General features: G+C 34.6%; 1 pseudogene; it reads left to right on the forward strand.

Annotated features, from left to right (window-relative positions):
- LOC115514971 overlaps nt 1-6,930 on the forward strand; it is a 158,160-nt pseudogene extending 151,230 nt beyond the window's left edge.
- The last annotated feature ends 17,766 nt before the right edge of the window (nt 6,931-24,696 follow it).

The raw sequence follows: 24,696 nt of genomic DNA on the forward strand, positions 1-24,696 counted from the left end.
TTGATTACTGTAGCTTTATTTGAAAAATAAATTTTGAATCTGAGATTCAAAATTTATTCTTCTTTTTGAAAAATGGTTATGACTATGGAAAAATGTAAATGGAAATTCAACATTTAATTTTCCATATACATATTAGAATCAACTTATAAATACATCCAAAACATATGGTGAGATTTTGATTGGAATTCCATTGGATCTACAGATCAAAATGAGGGAGATTAACACACTAGCAATATTGAATCTTTGAATCTGCCAACAAAGTTTTTTCCTCTTTACCTAGGTGTTCTATGATTTCATTCATAATACTTGAAATTTTAATTTTTTCCAATTTTATTGAGATATAACATTGTATAAAGTTTAAAGTGTACAACAAGATGATTTGATATATTGCAAAATGGTTACCACAATAAGTTTAGTTAACATTAATTACTTCAAACACTTATAATTTTTTTCTTGTGATGAAGATTTTTAAGATACACTCTTTAGCAATTTTTCAATATACAATATTGTTACCTGTGTGGAATATGCTTAGGAATCCTCTGGGCTTACACCAATGGGTTAACAAGGCATAAAGAAGTACAAAGCCATAGAATGCTCACACCTGAGTTTGAGTAAACAAGACCAGGACCCCAGAATAGGGAGGGGGTGCAAAGGCACCTAGAATAGAGAGGGGGCTTAGGCTTCCAATACAAAGGTATATGAGGTAAGCAAGATTAGGCATTCAGGGCGAAAACGCCCCCCAATTTAGTACTATAGCAGAAAGCTGCTTTAACAGGAAGGAAGGACCAAGTTAAGTAAGCAGGTAAATAGGGCTATAGACCGCTACACTGAGCTGCAGGTGAAGCTGCCCAGAGTGGAGATGATTAACAAAAGAAAAAGGTGCCTTGTTAACCCTGAGGTCACTTGTCCTACCTATCTCATCCCTAGGTTAGCTAAGATAAAGAGAGGTGCTGTCTCATGTCCGCTGTAAACAACCTTCTGCTGACTGCCCGGCACCAGGATTTTGTTTTGTATTAATCTAAACCCCTAACCCCAAATATCTTCAAGACCCCCTTTCCCTCATGTCCCCAAGTTAATGTTCACAGAGCCATTGTCTCTTTGTGCAGTCCATCGCCATGTTTGTAAGCCTTCTGATTCTAATAAAAACGGGGCAAGGACTCTTATTTGGGGCTCTTGTCTTTTCCCAGACATTAGCTATCTCTCACTTTTCATCCTGCGTCCTGCTCTCTTGCTGGCCAAGAGATATCTTTAGACTTAAAATCTATGACAGTTACCTATAATTTTCATATTGTACATTATATTCCCAAAATGTATTAATCTTACTGAAAGTTGTAACTTTTGACCACTTCACTCAATTCCCCTACCCTCCATGTTCCACTTTTGGCAACCACCATCCTGACCTTTGTTTCTGATTTTTTTTTACATTCCACATACAAGTGAGATCATTTGTCTTTCTCTGTCTGACTTATTTCATTTAGCTTGATGTTTTCAAGGTCCATCCATATTGTCAAAATGGTAGAATTTCCTTTTTTTAAATGGTTGAATAGTATACACATATAAATATATATCATATATGATACACAATATTTTGTAACACATTCTTTATCCATTCATCTGTTGATTAATTTAATGTTTGTTCTATGCTTTGCCTTTTTTTTTTTTTTTTTTTTTTACCAAAAGAGTGCTGGCAATACTTCTACAGATCTCTACAATCATGGTGGCAGATAAAGGTCTATATATACATCTTAATTAGTTTTTGTATTAAGACTGAAACATTGATGTAGCTCATCAGTTATATGTAACTGGACTCAATGAACAATGCTTATTACAGCAATTTTTTCCTTTTGTATGTCATTTCTTTCATGGGCTTTACTTACATTGTTGTAAAATCTTGTGGTTTGTGAAACAGGAAAAGAAATCTTAAAATATTCCTATACAGTAGGAGTAGTGTCATTTTTAGATGAAGAAATCAATGCTCAAGGAGGAAAAACTTTTGACAGCTTATAAAAAATGTGTATTGAAATTTATGAATAAACTGCTTCAAAATCTGTTTTTATCCATACTTATTCTATACCTTATGTAATAGTGCCCTATAAACATTATAATAAAAATGAAAATTGAATTACAACAGTAAATTTAAAAAATTTATTAATATACAATTAACAATAAGACTATGTCCATATTATGAGTCATTTGGGGATATGCAGTTCTTAATGGATGAGAAATGGTTTAATCTATATATTAGAACACCATTCTGTATACCATGAATATTGATCTCCAACATAATACATTTATATCAATTTCTATCAATGTGAACTATTTTATCACTGACAAATGACAGTCTATCTAGGGAATTAGTATTTAGGAGATAAAGATATAACTTTTTTAACCTTGCCTTCTTACTAGGAAAAGTAAAAATTAAAGTAAACTGTAATATTAAATGCTTTAGTGTTGAATAAATTTACTACTACAAAAAAGTAAAAACATTTTCCTAGAATTTTATTCTAAATATCCTTCTAAATTAAAAATATATTACTGTGCTAGATATCAAGCCCAGTCCCCAAGAAAAGCACTTAACAGTTTCACATTTCACTGACTAGTGTTTTATATAGTTGCTTTAAATCATACATAGCAGGGTATTTGGCATTACACAATTTTACCTTGGCTTGAGAATTAACCAACAGCTGAGAACTTTACCTGTAATCTCACTCAATATGATTTTAATGGACTAGCTCATGGTGGGAAAATGCCATCACAATTAAAATTAATCTTTTAGGTTTATGAATCCTTATAGAAACTGACTCAAGGAGGATATCAACTGAGGTTACAAAGAATACTTCAAACTTGAAATTGTCCAAAATACTCTGAATATGTGGCATCTTTTATGAACTAGTGTATCATATTTTCTCTCAGTACATAATAATCTTCCACTAAATATTATGTCTGTTTTAACAAGTGCTGTGGGCCAAAGGTTAATGCTCTTCCCTTGAAGAGAGTTATTTGTACTTTAAGGCTTTACTTCTAATCCTTTGACTTTGCAAGATATTGCCACCATAGCATCAAACCAAACACAATGCCCTCTTTATGGAAGGTTTCTAGTATTAAAATCATTGAAGCAGATTCCAAACAATTTTTTCCTCACTGACATTTTGTTTTATTTTTATTAAAAAAAGTTTTTTTAATGTTTTATCTATTTTTAGAGAGATAGAGCATGACTGGGGTAGGGGCAGAGAGAGAGGGAGACACAGAATCTGAAGCAGGTTCCAGGCTATGAGCTGTCAGCACAGAGCCGACATGGGGCTCAAACCCACAAAACACGAGATCATGACCTGAGCTCAAGTCGGACGCTCAACCTGGCCCAAGCCTTGTATTAGGGATAAATTAAAGCAATAATAGCTGAACTTAGGAATTTGAATTCTGTGGATGTTTACCAAATTTTGTCTTTCATCACTTATGGTCCTTCCTCTGTATAGATACCTCTTATAAGTTCTGAGGAATTCAGAATTTAAAAAGCCACATTACATATAGCCTTTTGCATTATTTTTAGGTAACGTTTGACATTCGGTAGTCTGATTCATAGAACAGGTTTCTTTGGAATATGTTTCCCAAATCATATATTTTCTTTAAATTCTTGTATTTATTTTCTTTTCATAAGTAAAATCGAAAGAAAATAAAGAAATTAATCATTCTCAGTTATAAGTGGTTAGTAATCAAATAAGGTGAAGTATTTAGGTGAAATGGCAGTGTTTGTGAGATAATATCCTATCTGGGGAGTAATGTAATGCCATTAGAATTTCCCGACTGTTTATCTCTGATTTCCAAGAGTACATGTAAAAATACTCTGAAAAATGTCTATATCATTACATTAGTGAAGCTTTGCTGAATAATATACCATAGTCTAATTTTGAAAGTAAAATATTATGATTCAAAATATTCTGAATTCATATTTTATTCATAGACATGACGGCACTATGAATTATTTATACATATCTGTTCAGATACATTTTTACTTTTTATTAACATACTCATAAAGTAGAAAGATTTCTCTCTTAAAAGAAGTTTTATCATATAAATGTGTAATGTCAAGGTATACACTTACTATTATAATTATAGTGAGGTTACTAAAGTAAAAATGTAGCCTTGAAAAAAATATTTTGAAATTATATACTTATGTAAAATTATTTGAGTGGTTGAAGAAGTTCTTCAATATTTAAATGATAATCAGTTTTGTTCATTAAATGAAATATTGCATACATATAAGTATATATATCATGAAAAATTCCATTGATATTATAGAATCAGAGTATAATGAGTAAAACTAAAGAAATACTCATAAATATGGGGTGCTTGGGTGGCTCAATCGGTTGAGCATCTGACTTTGGCTCAGGTCACGATCTCATGGTTCTTGAGTTTGAGCCCCACATTGGGTTCTATGCAGACAGCTCAGAGCCTGGACCCTGCTTCAGATTCTGTGTGTGTGTGTCTCTATCTCTCTGTCCCTTCCCCTGCTCACTCTCTGTCTCCCTGTCTCTGTCTCTCTCTCAAAAATAAATAAACATTAAAAAAAAAAAAAAAAGAAGCATTATCTTTGGAGTCAGCGGACCTGGTTTGAGTACTACTTCCCCTGGAGTCTTTGCTGTGTTTACCTTGGGAAATTACTTAACCTCTAAGTCTTAGTTTCCCTATGCATGAAACGACAGAGATAATAGTATCTGTATCATAATTGTGATGGTTCAGTGGGAGTGCTCATTAAACCTTTAGCATGTGGGGCACCTGGATGGCTCAGTGGGTTAAGTGTACGACTTTGGCCCAGGTCATGATCTCATGGTTCCTGAGTTCCAGCTCTGCTTTGGGCTCTGTGCCAACAGCTCAGAGCCTGGACCCGGCTTTGGATCCTCTGTCTCCCTCCCTCTATGCTCTTCTTCGCCTCATGCTCTCTCTTTCTCTCTCAAAAATAAAAACATTAAAAAAAAAGAAATACTCATGAATAGTAAATGATATTGTAAATTCTTGGCAAACAATGTCAATAAAGTCACAAAAATGTTTTGGAATGAGCAGGATTTGAAATGATTCACAAATATGTATAATGATGTGCTTGTCTTGGACATTATTAAATGCCATCTTGTGTTGCATACATATGTACTACTTATTTATTAAAAATGTAAATTTATTTAAGCATTGTCAATATTGGGTAATATTTTATTATTTAGAGATGAATACATCTTTAACTTATACTGTTTATTAAAATTTTGAGTCTAAATTACATAACAGAGGAGAACCATCAGATATATGCTGTATTTAAATTTTTTCATTAGAGAAAATTATTTGTTAATAAAATATGTATTTAAATAATACATTAAATAAATTTAAAAAGTAAATATATAATTAAATATGTATGTATTTAATTTAATTAATAAATAGTACCTCATCCTTTCTCAATTTTCTAAACTTGGTTGTTGGGGGAGTTCAGTGGAAGAAGAAACTACATTTTATCCTGTTAAACAAAATAAAATGTATAAAATAATACCATTTCTGTAAATGAATTTAAGACATTTGGTAGTTCAGTTCTAATGACAAATATTAATTTACCAACTGTTTTATATAAGAAAGCCTCTTAACTATTCTATACATATTTCTTAACATTAAAACAAAAAGAAATTTGAATTTTCTACCATGATAAACATTGATATCTAAGAATAACTTTTTAAATTGTTACCCAAAATCTTTTTGTGTTCCTAAGTGCGTTAGTTTTATTATACCCAAAAATAAATTAAATCTGCATACCTAAAATAAGATTAAAGACAAAACGATACAGAGTTCTTAAAATGTGGAGTTTTTAATTTTATAAACTACCAAACATGCAAATTGCTGTCAACTGTCTTTTTATATAAGATCTGTAAAAATAGTTTTTATAATTAAAGCCAAAAGTCCTCCTCTCCAGAACACGGATAAAACACTAAATTAAGACATGATCATTGCATTTAAAATCTGATGAATCAAATTTACACTTAATCTCACTTAATCTTCACGCGGGGCTGCACGGAGCAAGCCAAGGGCAAGAAGGGCAAGAGGCCTGGAATTGTGTGGCCACTTAAATGAGTGAAAAGCATAAAGATAAGAAAGCCTGGGAGAAGGTGACAGAAAGGAACGGGTCCACACCCTGTGGTGCTGTCCTTGCCTGAGCATGTGGGCTGGCCTCGGTGCTGAGCGACTACACGGAGGAGGTGAAGTCCTTAGGCCTCGGTTAACACAACAGGGTACTGGAACGCCTCCAAGGGGAATGAGATCTTGCACTTCACAGGCCGCGCAGGCGCACCGGTTCCCCGACGCTTGCGCAGGAGCACCGTGCTGCTAGCAACCTGTCCGCCTACCGCGCGAAGCTGGCCTGGAGGGATCAGAAGGACACCATCTCACCGTCCCTGCGCTTAACACTGCCGCCTTCTCCCATTTCCGGAATGAAGCCTTGCATCCGGTGTTCCTGAAGATGGCACAGGGCTGTTTCCCCACAGCCAGAGTCTGTGAGCGCCACGTCCCAGGGGCCTCAGCTCAGGCTCCCTGTCCCAAAGCAGTGTGGGGCCTGTGGAGGCCAACCGCCCTGGCCAGCCTCGCTGCAGACACCTGTGTCGCTCTAGTAGAAGACCAGTGTTCGCTGGTCAGCCAGGTCTTCGGGGTTGTTTACACGGAGTCCACCATAACTTTCTGGGCAGAGTACTGTTTTATTGGGCCTCGACACCCACCCACCGTCGGCCCCTTCCCAAACGACACTCTCCCACCAAAGTGGATGTCAAAGGTCCCTGTGAGGCTGGAACCAGCTCTTTCTCCTTCCCCGAGTGTACCCACGCAGGTTGCCTTTGGGCCTGGCCCTTGTGCAAGCAGGGGTCGCCTCCCGCCGTGACCATCCGTGAGCGCTCTGAGCACCGTGGCTGCTAAAGGGCTGCGCCGCTGGCATGCGAACTGGGTGCCGAGGCCCACGCCGCGGGAATTCCAGTTTGGCGCTGCGCTGCTTCACAAGGAGCGCGAAGGGCCTCAGTCCCCGAGCTCAACATGAGGCAGCTCTCCAGGAACAGCTGCAAGTTCGGGCTGCTTCCCCTGCAGCCCTTCATCCTTGGGGCCGACTACCTGCAGTCTGGGCATTTCCTGGAGACCATCTGGGCTAAGGACGGCTGCGGAATCGTCACGGTAAGAGCAAGGCTTGGGCGGCTCACATCCCCCACCTGCACACCCTTACTTGTCTTGCCTTCTTGGGTAGAGGCTCCCTGGACCTCTGTGCTTCTGCTCTTTTCCTCTCCCTGGGTTCCGGCTGGGCGGGGGAATTGCGGGCATAGGTGGCCCTCTATTGTGAAGAAGCACGAATGTATTAAAAAACCGTATTATTAAGCAACATAAAATAGCTCACTTTATCATCATATTAGGCTGCACTATACAAATATTTTCATTTTCTGCCGCATTGACTGAAATGTTCTTTCTCCTGACACCTCTTTATAGAAATTCTTTCTTATTACATCCTACATAAAATATTTTGCAAACAGCAAGGCTACATTTTTAATCCATTAATTTGTTCAACAGGAATTAATTGAATGTAAGGATGGGTTCATTTAAAATAATTTTCTGATAGTCCCATAGATAATATCGCATAGATAATGTTGACTTTTTCATTGCCTAACAATTTAGATAGTGATTGTCAAAACTCTTTTTTTCCAAGCTAACTGACAGGAAGTCAGTAAGATTCATAAACTGTAGAATTTTTGATGAGATTAGGAAGGTGATGTTATAGTAAAAGCTTCTTGGGTACATAAAAAATATACTAGTTTAGACATTACATAAATTAATACATGAATAAGAGAAAGGTCCAAATCAGTTTTTTAAGTTTATTTATATATTTTGAGAGAGACAGACCTTGAGCAAGGGAGGGGCAGAGAGAGAGAGAGAGAGAGAGAAAGAGAGAGAATGAGAATCCCAAGCAGGCTCTGCAAGGTCAGTGCAGTCTGTCACATGGGGCTCAAACTCACAAAACCACGAGACCATGACCCGAGCCAAAACTAAGAGCTGGATGCTTAACCATCTGAACCACATAGGTACCCTCAAACCAGTCTTTTAATCATGAAATAGTCCACCGTACTATGTAACTAAAAATTTTATAATTGACTTCAGTCTATGATTGAGGCCAAAAGAAACTCACAGAATGGCGAAGGTATAAAGTTGATTTATTTTATTCACTGAGATTCCTTTCTAAATTAGAAAAATCGTGGTTATCATTAGCTAGGAGGAAAGGCTTTTTATGGACACTTTTATTAAAATCTACTAAGGATCTTTTTCCCGTCTAAAATCAAGCCAAATCTTTTTTTTTTTTTTTTTTTTTTTTTAAAGAAGCAAAGCTGTTATTCCCTGTAGGTTCCCGTCCACAAAGGGCCTTCTGCACAGTGTTCTAAACCTTTCTGGAGGTGTGGAAGGTCATGGTTTGGGAGAAATGACAAATAAATGAAATTCCTACCAAAGCTGCATACTCTTATACCTTGACTGAAGTCCCCTAGAAAATTATATAAGTCATTATCCCCTCTATCTAGCACAGCATGTTCTTATTTTTATCTGTACCATTCACTTAGACCAGCAGTTCTCCAGATTGGCAAATTCTGAAGAGAGGGAAAGCTGAGAAAAAAGTCTTACTTCTTTCAATTTATCTATAATTGCCATTTCTTCTTCTGTTATTAGTTTCTATAGATATCTTCTGCTCTTGATACATTTCTGTGTTTGTAATAGAAATTTCTACTTCTATATGGTTTTGAATTAGGGAACTTGTTTCTCTAATACTGAAGTATTTCCTCTATAACTTCTGCTTTTATGTTGGCATTTCTAGCCATCTAAAGTATTGATTTTCAAACAATTTTCTGTTCCTGTTAAGACATTCTACAATCCTTTCATTGACTGGAATGAGTCATGCAGAAAATAAATTTGAACAAAAGTATAATAGCTACCTGTGCTTCAATGCCATGACAAATAAAGCCATGGCCATAGATTACATAACTCCAGTTAATCCTAAAATGAGAGCTATGCATAGTAAGAGAGCTTGGATATGACCTTGTGTTTAGGTCAATACAAATTCATCATTAACTATTAGGAAAAATACTCAAAGGTCATAGTGAATGAATGATGACTGAATAACATCATCGGTCATTTAAAGAGGATAGCACACACCATAAGTTTATGTCAGTATGTCAAATTGAGTTGTTATTTAAAATTTTACTGTTACAAACTAATTTCTCAATCTTCTTCGTAGGAGATTTTTTTAATAATTAAAAAAATTTTTAGTGTTTATTTATTTTTGAGAGAGAGAGACAGTGAGAGCAGAGGAGGGGCAGAGAGAGAGGGAGACACAGAATCTGAAGCAGGCTCCAGGCTCTGAGCTGTCAGCACAGAGCCCAAGGTGGGACTCGAATTCACAAACTGTGAGATCATGACCTGAGCTGAAGTCAGATGCTTAACCGACTGAGCCATCCAGGTGCCTCCAAATAATTTTTTATTTAGTAGTATTATTTTGGAATAACCACTAAGGTTTATTTAAGCCATTTTACTGTTAACATAAAAAATCAATACATCAAAAAATTTGAAGTACAATAAAAACAATTTCAAAAAATAAGAAAATTCATATGCAGTACATAATAGTAAATTAAAAGTTGAACAAACATGTAAGTAAAAATTAAAAAGTCAAATCATAAAAAAGCATGGTAAATAGCACATAGATAATATGCACAATGTACAAACCTACTCTTAATGACTATATGCCTAAAGTTTTAAATACTTTTTTTTCAAGACTTCTTATTTTATTCCATGCTTACATTTCAGCACTAATACAACAAAATCAAATGTTAGAATGACAACAGGATTTTTGACCATAAAGATTCACTATTTCACCATGATATTTTCTAATCAGAAGTCTTTGGAAATATTCAAACTATTCTAGATGGTAGTAGGAAGTTATCAAATTAGAGAACCAAAAATTGTAGGCTGTCTTGTAAGTGATTTTAGATGTTGCTCTGTTTTTTGCCAGAAATAAATTACCTCTTCAGGGATCACATAGAATTAGTCAAAATTCAAATGCTGGAATGGTTCCCAATTAAGCTAACTTGCATGGCATTATAATACCCATATAGCTAATGGTATAAATATAAAAAATGATCTGTTTCTATGTGATTCCACGACCCTGGGATCATGATGCAAGCTGAAATCAAGAGCTGGATGTTTAACTGAGCCATCCAGACGCCCCTGAAATAAAGTTTTGTAATTGTATACACTTCAGGTGTATACTGTTTAAGAAAGCAGTGACTGAATAAAACTGAATAGAAAGGATGCAAATAAAAATACAATAACATATGAGGGAAAAGTTATCTAATAAAAAAAATTCAAAGCAAAAATATCAATGGATACTAAAGTAGAACACCTATCATGATCTGTGTCACATAAGAGTATTAATTCACTAAGTAATATAGCTTTCATTTTATATACTTCATTTCATTAATTACATTAATATAGCTCCAAATTAGTGAAATAAGGACAAATATGAAAAATGCACAATCATAGAGGGAGATAACTTTAAGTGGATGACCAAACAACAAAACAAAAAACCTTCCCATTCAGGTATTTAATGCAAGAAACAGGCAAAAAGCCAAGTATGTATTTAATACAAAATGAAATCAAAACATACTTTGAAATGTTTAGAAACAAAGCAAATCATATTACAAAGCTTGTGTGGAAATTTACAGCTTCCAACTGATTATTGAATAATATGAAAAAATTGAAATAATTTATCAAAGACATCAACTTAAGAAGTTAGAAAAAAAACCAAAATAAGCCTTAATATTGAAGAAATGTATAAATCAATATATGAACATATATTGACATGAAGGAAAATCTCAGAATATAATTAATCAACAAAACCAAAATATTTTATCAGAAAATATATATAAATGAAATGGCTACATTGAAATTTGAATGAACTAATTAATAAAGAAGAGGGGAAAATTAATTTAGAAAAAAAGTAGATAACCTTAAGACCAAGATGTTTTAATATAAAACAATTATAAAAATTTCACATTAAAAATCTTAACTAGAGAGGCACCTGGGTGGCTCAGTCAGTTGGGTGTCTGATTGGACTTTTGATTTCTGCTTAGGTCCTGGGTTTGTAAATTCAAGCCCTGAGCCATCTGGCTCCATGCTGACAGTGCTGAGCCTGCTTGAGATTCTCTTTCTCCATCTCTCTTTGCCTCTTCCCCACTCACATGTACACATTTTCTCAATCTCTCAAAATAAATAAATAAACTTAAAAAAATCTTAAGTAGATACAAAATGACTTAATTTGTGAAAAATATAAATTAAAAAATACCTCAAGAAGAAATAGCATATATGCATATATTAATAATTAATAACTTTACAAGAGCATTGAAAATAAAGACTATCCAATACATAGATTTATGGTTTAGATTAAAGGAGCAAACCCAGGGGTGCCTGGGTGGCTCAGTCGGTTAAGCGGCGGACTTCAGCTCAGGTCATGATCTCCCGGTCTGTGAGTTCAAGCCTCGCATCGGGCTGTGTGCTGATGGCTCTGAGCCTGGAGCCTGTTTCAGATTCTGTGTCTCCCTCTCTCTGACCCTCCCCCATTCATGCTCTGTCTCTCTCTGTCTCAAAAATAAATGTTAAAAAAATTAAAAAAAAAAAGGAGCAAACCCAGATCTGTGACACCCCCAGGAACTGGAAGCAAAGGAACCCCATTACCACCCATAGAGGGAAGGCAAAAGGAATGTTGTTATTGAAACCTGGCAAAAACTCAGGTCTGAGAAATAGATCCTTTGCTACAAGTTGTGGCCATTGAAAGAGGAATGGAGTCTGCTAAATTTGCAGCCCTAAAGGAAAGAATCAGGGAAATAAATATATTTGGTTCTCCTGTCAGTTTATTCCAATAGCAGATGAACAGAAGCCATGGTGCAAGGAGACAGAGTCAAGCAATCAATAGAAGTCTGCCTTTCTAGCCCTAGGACAGGGAATGGAAAGGTAGAACAGTTTCTGAAGTGGCAAATGAAGAATAAGTTGTCCAATTATATCAAAGTGGTCCAGTTAACCTTCACATATTGATAGGATCAACCTTGGATGTGACATGTTCTTTCAAAGCCCTGTTTGTATTCATTGGATCATATGTTGTTTTTTATTTTTACAGTTGTATTTATGAGAAGGATTATCCAATAGTTGAGTCAATTTATGTTAGTTTCTTTTTTATTTTATTTTTTTATTTGAGAGAGAGAGAGGGAGAGAGAGAGAGAGAGAATGAGTGGAAAAAAAGGACAGAGAGAGAGAATGAGTGGGAAAAAAAGGACAGAGAGAGAGAATGAGTGGAAAAAAAGGACAGAGAGAGAGAGAGAGAGAGAGAGAGAGAGAGAGAGAATGAATCTTAAGCAGGCTCCACACTCAGCGTGGAGCTCAATGCAGAGCTGGATCCCATGACCCTGGGATCATGACTTCAGCCCAAATCAAGTCAGATGCTCAACCAACTGAGCCACCCAGACACCCATGTTAGTTTCTTCTTTTTATAGCTTTTGATATTCATTTTTTCTTATATATACTGGTTTTCTTATGCATATAATTTTGAATTGTTGCCAGGTAGCTCAGTCTTAAACTATAATAGTGATAATTACTACCCTTGTTTATAACTATGAATATGTTTAGCTTGTCAACATTGAATATTATGTGCCCTATCAATTTCAAGTAGATAGCTTTCAATAGCTATCAATAGAGTTTCAATAGGGTAAGCCATTTTTTTCTACTGATAATTTGATGAAATTGTTTTATATTTGAATTAAATAATGCTTTTAAATGTTAGAATTATATATAAAATGAAATCCATCAATATAGGTACATTGGAATATTATTATGATAACCTGATCCTAAATAGGAACTGTACACTCAATGGATTCAATGAAAAATGTTAGTAATTGTCAGCTATTAAATGTAAGTCAGCAAGATGACATAATAGGAGATTCCCTGCTGGTTCCCTCCACAGCAATAATAATTTGGCTGCTATCCATGGACAAAAGTGCTTTTGTAGGAGTGTTGGGATCTAGGTAGGAGGTTGTGAAACCCCAATGAAACCCAAGACTGAGGTGAGCCATTTTGAGAAGGCAGACCCAGGTGGCAGATTCACTGATGGTAGTTCTGGCTGTAGACCCAGAAGACCCATCCCTGTTTGGCTTTGGTTTTGTCACTAGCACCACCCACAAAGGGACCTGGGAGGAGTCATGCATGTATGTGCCACAGGAAACAGACCCAGACTCATTTCACAAGGCCAGAATTACCCTATACCAGATCCTGATAAGCACACTACACGAAAACTATAGTCCAATATCCTTGATGGACATAGATGCAAAAAGCCTCAACAAAATATGAGCAAACCAAAGTCAACAGCACATATAAAGATCTACAGAACAATCTAGTGAGATTTTCCAGAGATGTAGGAATGCAAATAAATAAGTTGATAAACTGCATCAACGGAATGAAAGACAAAATCATATGATCGTCTCAATTGATACAGAAAACTATTTTGACAAAATTCGACATCCTTCCATGATAAAAACTGTCAACAAATTAGGTGTAGAAGGAATGTTCTTTCTCATAATGAAGGGCATATGTGAGAAGCCTACAGCTAAACTCTAAGATAAAAATATGTGAGATTTTCCTCTCAGATCAGGAACAATAAAAAAGCACCCAGTCTCACCTCTTCTATTCAACTTCTTAGTTCACAACTTCTATTCAACAACTTAGAGTAGTTAGGCATGAAAAAGAAAAGACATCCAAACTGGAAAAGAAGTTAAATTGTCTGTTTGCAGATGAAATGATCTTATATATAGAAAACCCAAAAGACTCACCAAAAAGGTATTAAAATTAATATATTTAGTAAAATTTCAGGATTCAAAATTAACATACAAAAATCAGTTGCATCTGTATATACTAACAACTATCAAAAAGATCATAAGGAAACAACCCTATTACAACACCATCAAACAAACAAGCACTTAGGAATAAATTTAATCAAGGAAGTGAAAGACCTATATACCGAAAACTATATGACATTGATGAAGGTAATTCAAATAGAAATAAATATAAAATATCCTCAGTTCATAGATAGGAAGAAATAATATTGTAAAAATATCCATACTACTAAAATGATGTAGAGAGTCAATTCAGTCCCTTTCAGAATTCTGATGGTGTTTGACTCCAAGTAGTCATGATATCTTGAGCAAGAACAAAGCTGGAGGCATGACACTTCCTGATTTCAACTTGTGTTACAAAAGTATAGTAATTAAAAGAACATGGTACTGGCATAAAAACAAATACAGAGACCAATAGAAAAGAATAGAGAGCCAGAAATAAAGCCACATGTATAGGGTCAGTTGTACCAAAAATATGCAGTGGAGAAAGGAGAGTCTAGCCTCTTCAATAATGGTGTTGGGAAAACTGGATAATTAGCATGCAAAAGAATGACATGTAACTTTTGCACAATACATGAAAATAAACTCAAAATTAAACCTTAAATGCAAGACTTAAAACTGTAAAACTTTTAGAAGAAAAGATAGGGAAAACGCTCCTTGACATTGGTCTTGGCAAGGATATGACAAGGATATGACACCTGAAGCACAGGCACCAAAGCATAAATAACAAGGAGGACTACATCAAGGTTAGAAAGCCTATGCACAGCAAAGAAACAATTATCATAGTGAAAAGGCAGCTTACAAAACTATAGAAAATGTTTGTAAAGCTTCTATCTGGTAAGGGGTTAATATCCAAAATACATAAGGTATTGCTAAACTTAATAGCAAAAACAAAAAAACAATAACAACAACAACAAAAAAAAACCCACCTGATTTTCATTCCACGTTTTTATTTATTTTTGGGACAGAGAGAGACAGAGCATGAACGGGAGAGGGTCAGAGAGAGAGGGAGACACAGAATTGGAAACAGGCTCCAGGCTCTGAGCCATCAGCCCAGAACCTGACGCGGGGCTCGAACTCACGGACCGCGAGATCGTGACCTGGCTGAAGTCGGACGCTTAACCGACTGCGCCACCCAGGCGCCCCAACCCACCTGATTTTCAAAAGACCAAAGCACCTGAATAAATGATAATTTTCCAAAGAAGACATACATGTGGCCAACAGGTATGTGAAAAGTTGCTCAACAACACAAATCATCATGGAAATGCAAATCAAAACCATAATGAGATGTCACCTCACACCTGTAACAGTGGCTGTTATCAAAAACATAAAATAAGTGTTTTCAAGGATGTTGAAAAAGCGAACCCTTTTGCACTATCAGTGAGAATGTAAATTGGTACAGCCATTCTGGAAAACAGTGTGGAAGTGTCTCAAAAAATTAAAAATAGAACTACTGTATGATCCGGAAATTCAACTTTTAGGAATTTTTTCCAAAGGAAACAAAAACAGTAACTTGAAAAGTTATCTGCACTCCCATGTTCACTGCGGCATTATTCACAATAGCCAGGTAATATACATAATTTTAAATAAAGGTAAGGGAATTTAAGAAAATGTTAGTAAACATTTTATGAAAATTCAAAAAATAATCACTCTAGGTTAAAATTATATTGTCCTCAGAAAAATATTAGTCAGCATTAAAGACAGATAGGCTAAACAACTGATTAAGTATGTATTTACTAGAATGATTATCCTGTTATGCTATATAGCAACTTTCTGATGATCCATATTTTTTAAAGATAATCAGTATTAATGGGGAGCTTTGCATTATACCATACTATGTTTTATTTATTCTAGAATTGTTTCTCTCAAAGGTAGTATGGCTCTTCAAAATGTCTCCTCCCACCACCTCCTTCCCATCTGCTACAATTTTATTATTTACCACAAACACCAAATATTGTGTAAGGACAAGGAAGTTTCTTTCTTTTTGTCTCATGATATTGAGTAATTATTTCTTTTATTGGCCAGAACCAGGTCATACACTTCCTGAAACAATCACTGTGAACAAGATAATAGAATATAATGGTGAGTTTAAGATAGTCATGGCCTATCCTTAGAAGTCATGGTGGAGTAAACCCCTCCAAACTTTATGGATGAGAATGGGGAGGGGTGAATTTGCAAATGGAAAATTAAGATATTTTTGGACAAAAAAATACAGAAGTGAAAGCTATGAAGGACACTAAGTCACTTCCATCATACTTTTTCTAAACTCATCATATCCAAGTCTCCCCAACTATAGTTCCTCAGTTTCTTTAAAATACTAATGCTCATTCTCCATTTCTCTTTATGATTGGCCTTCCTTTTTAGTTGTCATAATCTCAGAGAGGACTTCCATATTCATTCTGTACTAACACCATAAATTATTAACAGAAGCTTGTATTGTTTCCTATAAACCATATGTCATAGTTTGCACAATTGTAAATTAACTCCACATCAGACTTAAGTAAAAAGGTGTACACATACTTCTTTCTTGTTTTTTTTTTCCTACTAGAATAGGAATATTTCCTGTTAGAATATTTCCTACTAGAAAATATTTCATGAGAGTAGGAACTTTGTCAATTTTTTTCACTACTAGAATTCCAGGACCAGATACAGTGTCAGACACATAGGAGGGAACCAGTTGATGATACTTTATGTCTTTTGTGTGACTACAACAATAATAGAATATTGATATCTATAATTAACTATGGTGGAGAGAAGTGTAGAACTCATGTAAATCCATATTCTGGGAAAAGAAGAGTGACCAGAAGATATAGTTCATGAATACTAAAAACCTAAAAGTCAAGCAAGGAGACCAGATTCACAAATATAAAACAATTGGGAAATAATGCAAGGTGATACACAATCAGGTAGATTTGTGTACGTGAATATATTGATACTGGAATGGGTCTTACTGAATATTATCTAGTACAACCTCCACATTAAATAATTAAGAAAATGCACAAAAGCAGTAAATGACTTTATCCAGAATTTACTTTGCAATTAGGAGTTCCTGTTGCAGAAAAGTCTTAATAATATAGTACACAGATTAATTACAGGAATAGGCTGTTCATGTAGTAATCCATTTCAACTATAGGTATAGATACATATTGATAGATACATATTGAGTCAATTCAGTTTATATCTGGTGATACCAATTATTTAGAGAAAATCATATAAAACTATTTTTATTACACAATTTACAGATACGTTAGTCCTTTTAGTAATACATCCCATATATGTAAGTACTTTAGTGTATACATATATGCTTCTGTGTATTTCTGGGTGGATTAAATCAATTTGATATCTTTATTTGAGCACAACCTCTATTACTCCATTTTAGCCACAGAATATTTTCTTACCCTGTCAATTAAAATTAGACCAAAATATGATTCATCTAACTCAAATCAAATTCACCTGAATCTCTGAAGATACTAAACTAAGAAATCTGATATTCAAAATCTATTTATTTTAATATGAGATTGACCCCAAGAGTCGCTACCTTAAATGTGTTACCTATCCATTCTCCTGATAATAAGAGGGGCCAGAGGAGTTGCTGATAATCATGGTCCTGTTCTAATATACTCCATGCTATTGCTCTGTTTGACATTTCAGCTTTGTTTCCCACTTCCCCCCAAAATTATCCTTACATCAAAACCAGGTCAGTTTGATCGTTTTCCACAAACTCAGTATGGTCATTTCTGTCCCAGTTTCTCTTTGCCAAGGGTCACTTTCACCATGATTTTTTTTTTCTTTCTGTTTTTCTTTCCTTATTGGCTGCTGCTCTCACTAGCAATTTTCAGTATTCTTTTCTCTAGGTACAATCTATGCAGTTGTATTCAATTTTCATATACAGAACAAATGTCTCCGTTGAAACTGAAGTGTTACAGCCATAGTGATCAATTGTGTATTTCAGAGTCATTCAAAGTTACAGAAAATAATTTATACCATAAACTCTTGCCTTCTTAAAGAATGGCTCACCAATGCTTTTTTGTAGCCCAAGGGTACCTTTGTATTAAACACAAACTTCCAATACCTACAGCATCAAGTTCTCTAACTGATCATTCCTCTAAAACAGGGCTACATTTCAAATTGCCGTTTAAACAGATGATTAAGATAAAAGGAGAATGAGAATAAAAGTTCCATACACAACAATTCTTTTTTCAACTACTTTGCTTGCTAAGCTTACCTTCCTAAGATTGTAGGCCTCCAGGGCAAGGGCTTGTCTTCTTTATGTCTTTTGTGTGACTACAACAAATGATAAATAATAACCAGTCTCACACATTGTAGCAGCATAGTGCATTTCAACAGTATAGGTTAAGTTTTTTTTTTTTTTTCAATATGTACACTTGACTTCATCCAGAATATACTCCCCTATCAATTTTTTTTTCTGCTGTCTATCTTGTAACAAGCTATGTGGTAAAGTCAGGTAAATTTCTTTTTACACGGACCTGATGTGATAACCTAAGAATTTGCAACAAAAACATGGCAGGGGTGGGGGGGGGGGGTTCCTCTTTTTAATTCCATTAGAATTCATTTATAGAGAAAAAAATACTTCCTTCTCATTTTCTTGGTTTAAAAAAATCCAGATTTTCTTCAACATGTAAGTAAATTTGTAATTTGCATGGAATACACATACAGACTTTCAACATTTTACTCTACGTTAATTTAGAAAGTGCTGGTAAGGAATATGACCAGCACAAATTAGGGAACTGGTTATGGTAGAGTTTTATATTTATAGGTATTCTTAACTTTCTTTATGCCTCATCTACCATTAGTGTTACTAATTGGCTGAAGAAAAAGAGAAACTTCATAAACAAAGTCATGTGGCTATCAGGTACACAAGGAAAAACTACTTATAATATATATTGATAATAAATAGCTTAGAAAGATAGACGGAAGGAGTAAATAGTAATCCATCCGAATTGTGTGCTTCTCCTATAACCCCTTAGTTATAATGGATATAAATTAATAAATAGATACTAATTTCAACACAAAAAGTAGATGAAAATCATTTTAATACTGTCACCATTGCATTATCATTTGGTTTCCCTTTTATGATTTGTTCTCTTACAAATACTTTCTAACTATTTACCTATCCATTTATCATCTAATCATCTCTCTGAGTCATACATTAAACTGGGGAAAACAGTCTGCACTTGAATGAAATAGGCAGATCAGGAATGTCCGTCGTAGATTTTGTCATTGTATATATTTATATTGTCATGAAATTCTTAGTTTTTATAACATAGTTGAAATATTTTACATGAAATATTTGAAACATACTGTTCAAGATTTTGTGAGATATATATCTCAAGAAGTTTAACATCTGAGACATGTCCTTCTGTCTAGGCCAATAATAATTTAGAAAAAAATAATTTCATAAGTGTGGCTTTAAAATTAGATATTTCCCATCACCCAGTTTTATCTGAATTCAGAAAGTTATATTTTTCTGTTCATTAGTGGGACACAATGAATGACAAAATGTACTGAAATTTATTTATAGTATTCTCATTTTTTAAAAATGTTTATTTTTGAGAGAGAGAGAAGAGCATGAGTGGGGAGGGGCAGAGGGAGAGGGGGAAAAAGGATATGAGAGCCCAATGAGGGGCTCAAACTCACAAACCATGAGACCATGACCTGAGCTGACGTCAGATTCTTAGCAGACTGAGCCACCCAGGTGCCGTGTATTCTCATTTCTTGAATAATCTCTTCACTCTATTGTTCAATGCATTTATAATATATTCTATTTAGTATTGTTTCCCCCCCCCCCCATTTTGGTTCATTATCACTTAGCTTGTTTTTAAAATGCTTTGCTTCAAAAACAAAGCAATACTGGTATACTGAAAAACAGTAAACTGCTAAGGGTGTTGTGTGTTTATTTTTGATTCTCAGAAGGCCATTGAAAGGTCTCCTTGTAGGAAAGCTACAGCTGTGGATTGTACTGTGCAGTTGTGAATCAAAGAGCACCAGAAAACCACACTGCAAACAAACCAATCAACAGTCATATTCTACTGTGCTGTTCTGATTTGATGACATTCTGCAACATGTGTTGTTTATTCCTTTCTGGCTTCTCTTTTTATTTTTTATTTATTTTATGTTTTAGTGAAGCATTTTTACCCACAATGGCAAACAAATTTTGTGCACAAAGAAAATAAAGTGAAAATCTGATGCTAGAAACTACAACACAGGCTTCCCAAGGCTTAAGTTGCCTTCAAGGAAACGCTTGAAGAAATGGACCATATGTATTAACACACAATTAGGAATGATGGAATCATTTGGTATTATTGATGGCAATATGAATTGTATTGCAGCTGGAGAGACATGTCCCTCATTTGTAGGAATGGTTACTTGAACAAACTATGGGCAGGAATATGTTGTGATGAAAGAATTTGAAGAAAATAGAATGACTTCCAGGATAAAAGCTTGGGATGAAAATGCTGAATAAAACTGACTCCATTAGCAGTACAATTTCCAGGAATGGATGCTGATACTACGACAGATTTTTTTTTTTGATGTTCAAACAGACTAATAAGTGTAGGCTTCACAAATGTTAATTTCACATTCATTATTGAAAGAGTTGGTGAAAGCTAGAGATGTATGTAGATACCCTAGAGATGTGCTATATTAAATATGTATGTATGTATATATTTGGGGTCATTTAAGTCAAATCTTCAGTAGTTTAAATTAAAGTTCTAGGTGTAGTCACTCAGAGTGTAAATGGTAATTCAATGCTTTTCTGATTAAATTCTCATTCTACGAATTGGTATAAAATTATGTTCTGATCATAAACTGAAATTTAAGAAAATGACTTTAGCTTGTCTTTATGGTAGGGTTTGTTGACCCAAACTATTTGATTCCTACCACTTTTTTTTTAAATTGATAACCCAAGTTTGGGATGAGGCAAAGACTGGCTGAAGGCTTATTTCTGTTTCGTGAGATTCTATTTTGATGCAAGGGCAAAATTTTTCTCAGGAGGGAGAGAAAGAAAGACAGAGATTACAATATTTCAGGTGAAGTTACTGATTTCTCAACAGCAGAACTAGATTGCTGTAAAAGGCATTTTTAAGTATATGGTTAAAACTATTATGCTAATTTACAGTTAAAAGATGAGAGGAAAAGCACTAAAAAATTTTTTTTACATTTATTTATTTTTGATAGAGAGACAGAGCACAAGTGGGGGAGGGGTAGAGAGCAAAGGTGATACAGAATCCGAAGCAGGCTCAAGGTTCCGAGCTGTCAGCACAGCTCACAAACTGTGAGATCATGACCTGAGCCGAAGTCGGACACTTAACCAACTGAGCCACCCAGCAGCCCCAAAAATTTTTCAATAGATCAGCTTGATTAACCTCATTAAGAGAAACCTTTTAATGGAAATTACTATCATATCTTGTTTGCAGCTATAAAATTTCTAGGTAAGTCAGGCTCTTTCACATTTCTGCTCAGAAGTATGGCCTTTGAATAGCAAATATTACCAAATCCAATTAATGACTAAAATCCTATAAAATTTGCCTTCAAAACAGATGTTGAATGCTATGCACCTCACTACCTTGATGACAAACCACCAGGAAAAGTATGTGCCTATTCTTAGTATGACTATAAAAATAACTTCCTTACTGGCCACAAATCCTCTCTTCTTGACTATCTGTTAATCACTTAACAAGCTGTTCATGTTCAAAGAGTCTAACTTTCATTGACAATTCTTGTACTATAAATTTTAGTGTAATAGCATTACTCTTAGGGGAAATTCCAAGGCTCTTCCTTTTATCTCAGCATCTATTTCTCTATTTTTTTCCCTTCTTAACGTATACTCACAGTTGTAGGGATTTGAATGAGATCTTTTCACACACCATTCCCCTTACTGGAATAATTGCTTCTCTCCCAACTATCCACTCTTTCCTTAGTTAACTCATGATCATACTTTATGTCTGAGTTGAAATGGAATTTCTCAATGACCTTGTTTCCCAAAACTCACAGTACCATACATTCCATTTTATCACTCATCACAATATTAAAGAATGAATTACAGTTAACCCTTGAACAAGGCAGGTGTTGGGGTGCTGACCCCCCACACAGTCAAAAGTTTACATATAACTTTTGACTCACCCCCCAAACTTAATTACTAATAGCCTACTATTGACTGGAAGCCTTATCAATAACATAAATATTTGATTAAAATGTGTTTCATATGTTATATGTATTATATGCTGTATTCCTACAAAAAAGAAGCTAGACAAAAGAAAATGTTATTAAGAAAATCATAAGGAAGAGAAATACGTTTATATTACTGGAAAATTTGCATATAATTGGACCAACACAGTTCAAACCCATGTTGTTCAAGTGTCAAGTGTACTTGTGTAACTATTGTTAATTAAAATATATTTTCCTTTTGGACTACATTCTCCTTTTCTCTTCTTTCCACCCCTGTATGTGTGTGTATATTTTCTTATGTGCTGAGAAGATTATATATATAGTATACTATGTATACTGCGAGGTACATGGTCACGTTATTGGCACTTAAGTGTTTGTTGAGTAAATAAATTAGTAATATTGAGCACTCACTGTAGACAGAAAGTACAAGAATCTTAATACTTTATGTTTTATATTGGTAGAGAATAACACAGATGAAATTTTGGAGTTTTGAGAAAATTCATTGTAATAGAAATTTCCTGAGATAATTTCACAGTATAGAGGCATAATAGGGAAAGCTGTGTTAATTTCCTATCTTTTTTTTATTGAAAAGGAACTATAAAATTAATGATAATAGTCATAATGTATTCAGTGTTAAACTGAACCATACAATGCACGTGTTCCTGTGTATATCATCTTTGATTTGGTTTGTTCAGATATTCTTGAAAAATAAAAGTTCCTACACTTCTAGAAAAAGATGGATTGCCTTATGATACAAGTAGCAATACAAACCAGTTTTAAGGTTGTTTATTCAATAAGCAAAACCTTTCCTTACTGAAGATACTTTTCCATACTGACCAATCAGTTCCAGCTCCTCATTTATCAGACTTACTCCAGTAGATATACTTCTGAGCGCCGACCAATTAGGAGTTAGCAACCAGCAACCAATTAGTCTTACCTGAGTAATCATGCTTCTACAGATTATATCATCCTTCTGTTGCTTTTGAAAGTCTACCAATCCCCAAGTCTTACACTTCCTAAAAAAATTGTATAAGATGAGCAATCTGGTCTACCTAGATTCAGAGAGACTATACTTAAATGGCATTACTCTTGCTTAATATAATAAGCAATAAATTTAGCTTCATCTTTTTATTTCAGATGTTGAGTAGTACTCTCATTATCCTTTGACTCTCCTATGCCACCTATTATTATATTCATTTTACAGAAAAGAAAAATGAGGATCAGAAGAGATAAGTGACTTAATTGAAGTTGCAGAGATAATAATGTATCACTATTGGAACATTGACCATACTAACTCTAAATATAATTCTTTAATCATAGTATGTTCATATGGGCATGCCTTTGATAAATGCACTTTATCTAGGATTTAAAAAAAAATAATATCGTCATCAAGTCATTTAAAATCTTGAATAGCAACAAAACAGAGGAAGATACAGAATAGAGGGAAATAACAAGAAAACATAAAAATATGAGGGGTGCCTCAGTAGCTCAGTTGGTTAAGCATCTGACTCCTGGTTTCAGTTCAGGTCATGATCTGATGGTTTGGGCCCTGCGTCAGCCTCTGCAGTGACAAAGCAGAGCCTGCTTGGGAGTCGTTCCCTCTCTCTCTCTGCCCCTTCCCTCTGCCCCTCCTCACACGTTCTTTCTCTCAACATAGATAAATGAACTCTAAAATAAATAAATAAGTAAATGAAAACCATAAGATATTGAAATTAGAAATAAGTATACCCACCATAAAAATGAATATAAAGAATTAAGCTTATAAACTAAAAGTGAAATACTTTCAGTTTTTCCTAAGTAACATATGCGACCAAAAAATACTTATAAAAGACAAACTTGGGGCACCTGGGTGGCTTCAGTTGGTTAAGCATCCAATTTTGGCTCAGGTCATTATCTCACAGTTCGTGAATTCAAGCCCTGCTTTGAGCTCTGTGCTGACAGCTCAGAGCATGGAGCCTATTTCAGATTCTGTGTCTGTGTCTCTCTGCCCCTCCCTGCCCCTCTCTCTCTCTCAAAAATAAATAAATATTAAAAAGAAAAAAAAAAGACAAACTTGATGGGTTAAATAGATGATGAGGATTAAGGTGGGCACTTGTGATGAGCACCAGATGTTGTATGGAAGTGTTGGATCACTATATTGTACACCTGAAACTAATACGATATAGTATGTTAACTAATTGGAATTTAAATAGAAAAAATGGCAAAATAGGTATAGTTGTTGGACAGAATGAAAGAAAAAAAATTAAAATATATAAAATTGAACAAACAAAATTCAAATGAATATTAATTGGAAATCATTAGACAATTTGTGTTGATATAAGTTACAAATCTCAATAAATAGTTATGAATATGAAAATTCAAAACATCACTAAAATATTTTTAAATCTTAGAAAACTGAAGAAACATATTTAAGAAATTTTTATATGCTAATATGTGTGAAAATTGTACATTATTAATTAACTGATACTTTAATATGATATGCTTTCTGTAAATTATAAAGGAAAGAAAAAGGCGTCTAGACAATATTTTTTACATAAGA

Source organism: Lynx canadensis, chromosome B2 (assembly GCF_007474595.2).
Source record: "Lynx canadensis isolate LIC74 chromosome B2, mLynCan4.pri.v2, whole genome shotgun sequence".
In the NCBI taxonomy this organism is placed as follows: Eukaryota; Metazoa; Chordata; class Mammalia; order Carnivora; family Felidae; genus Lynx; species Lynx canadensis.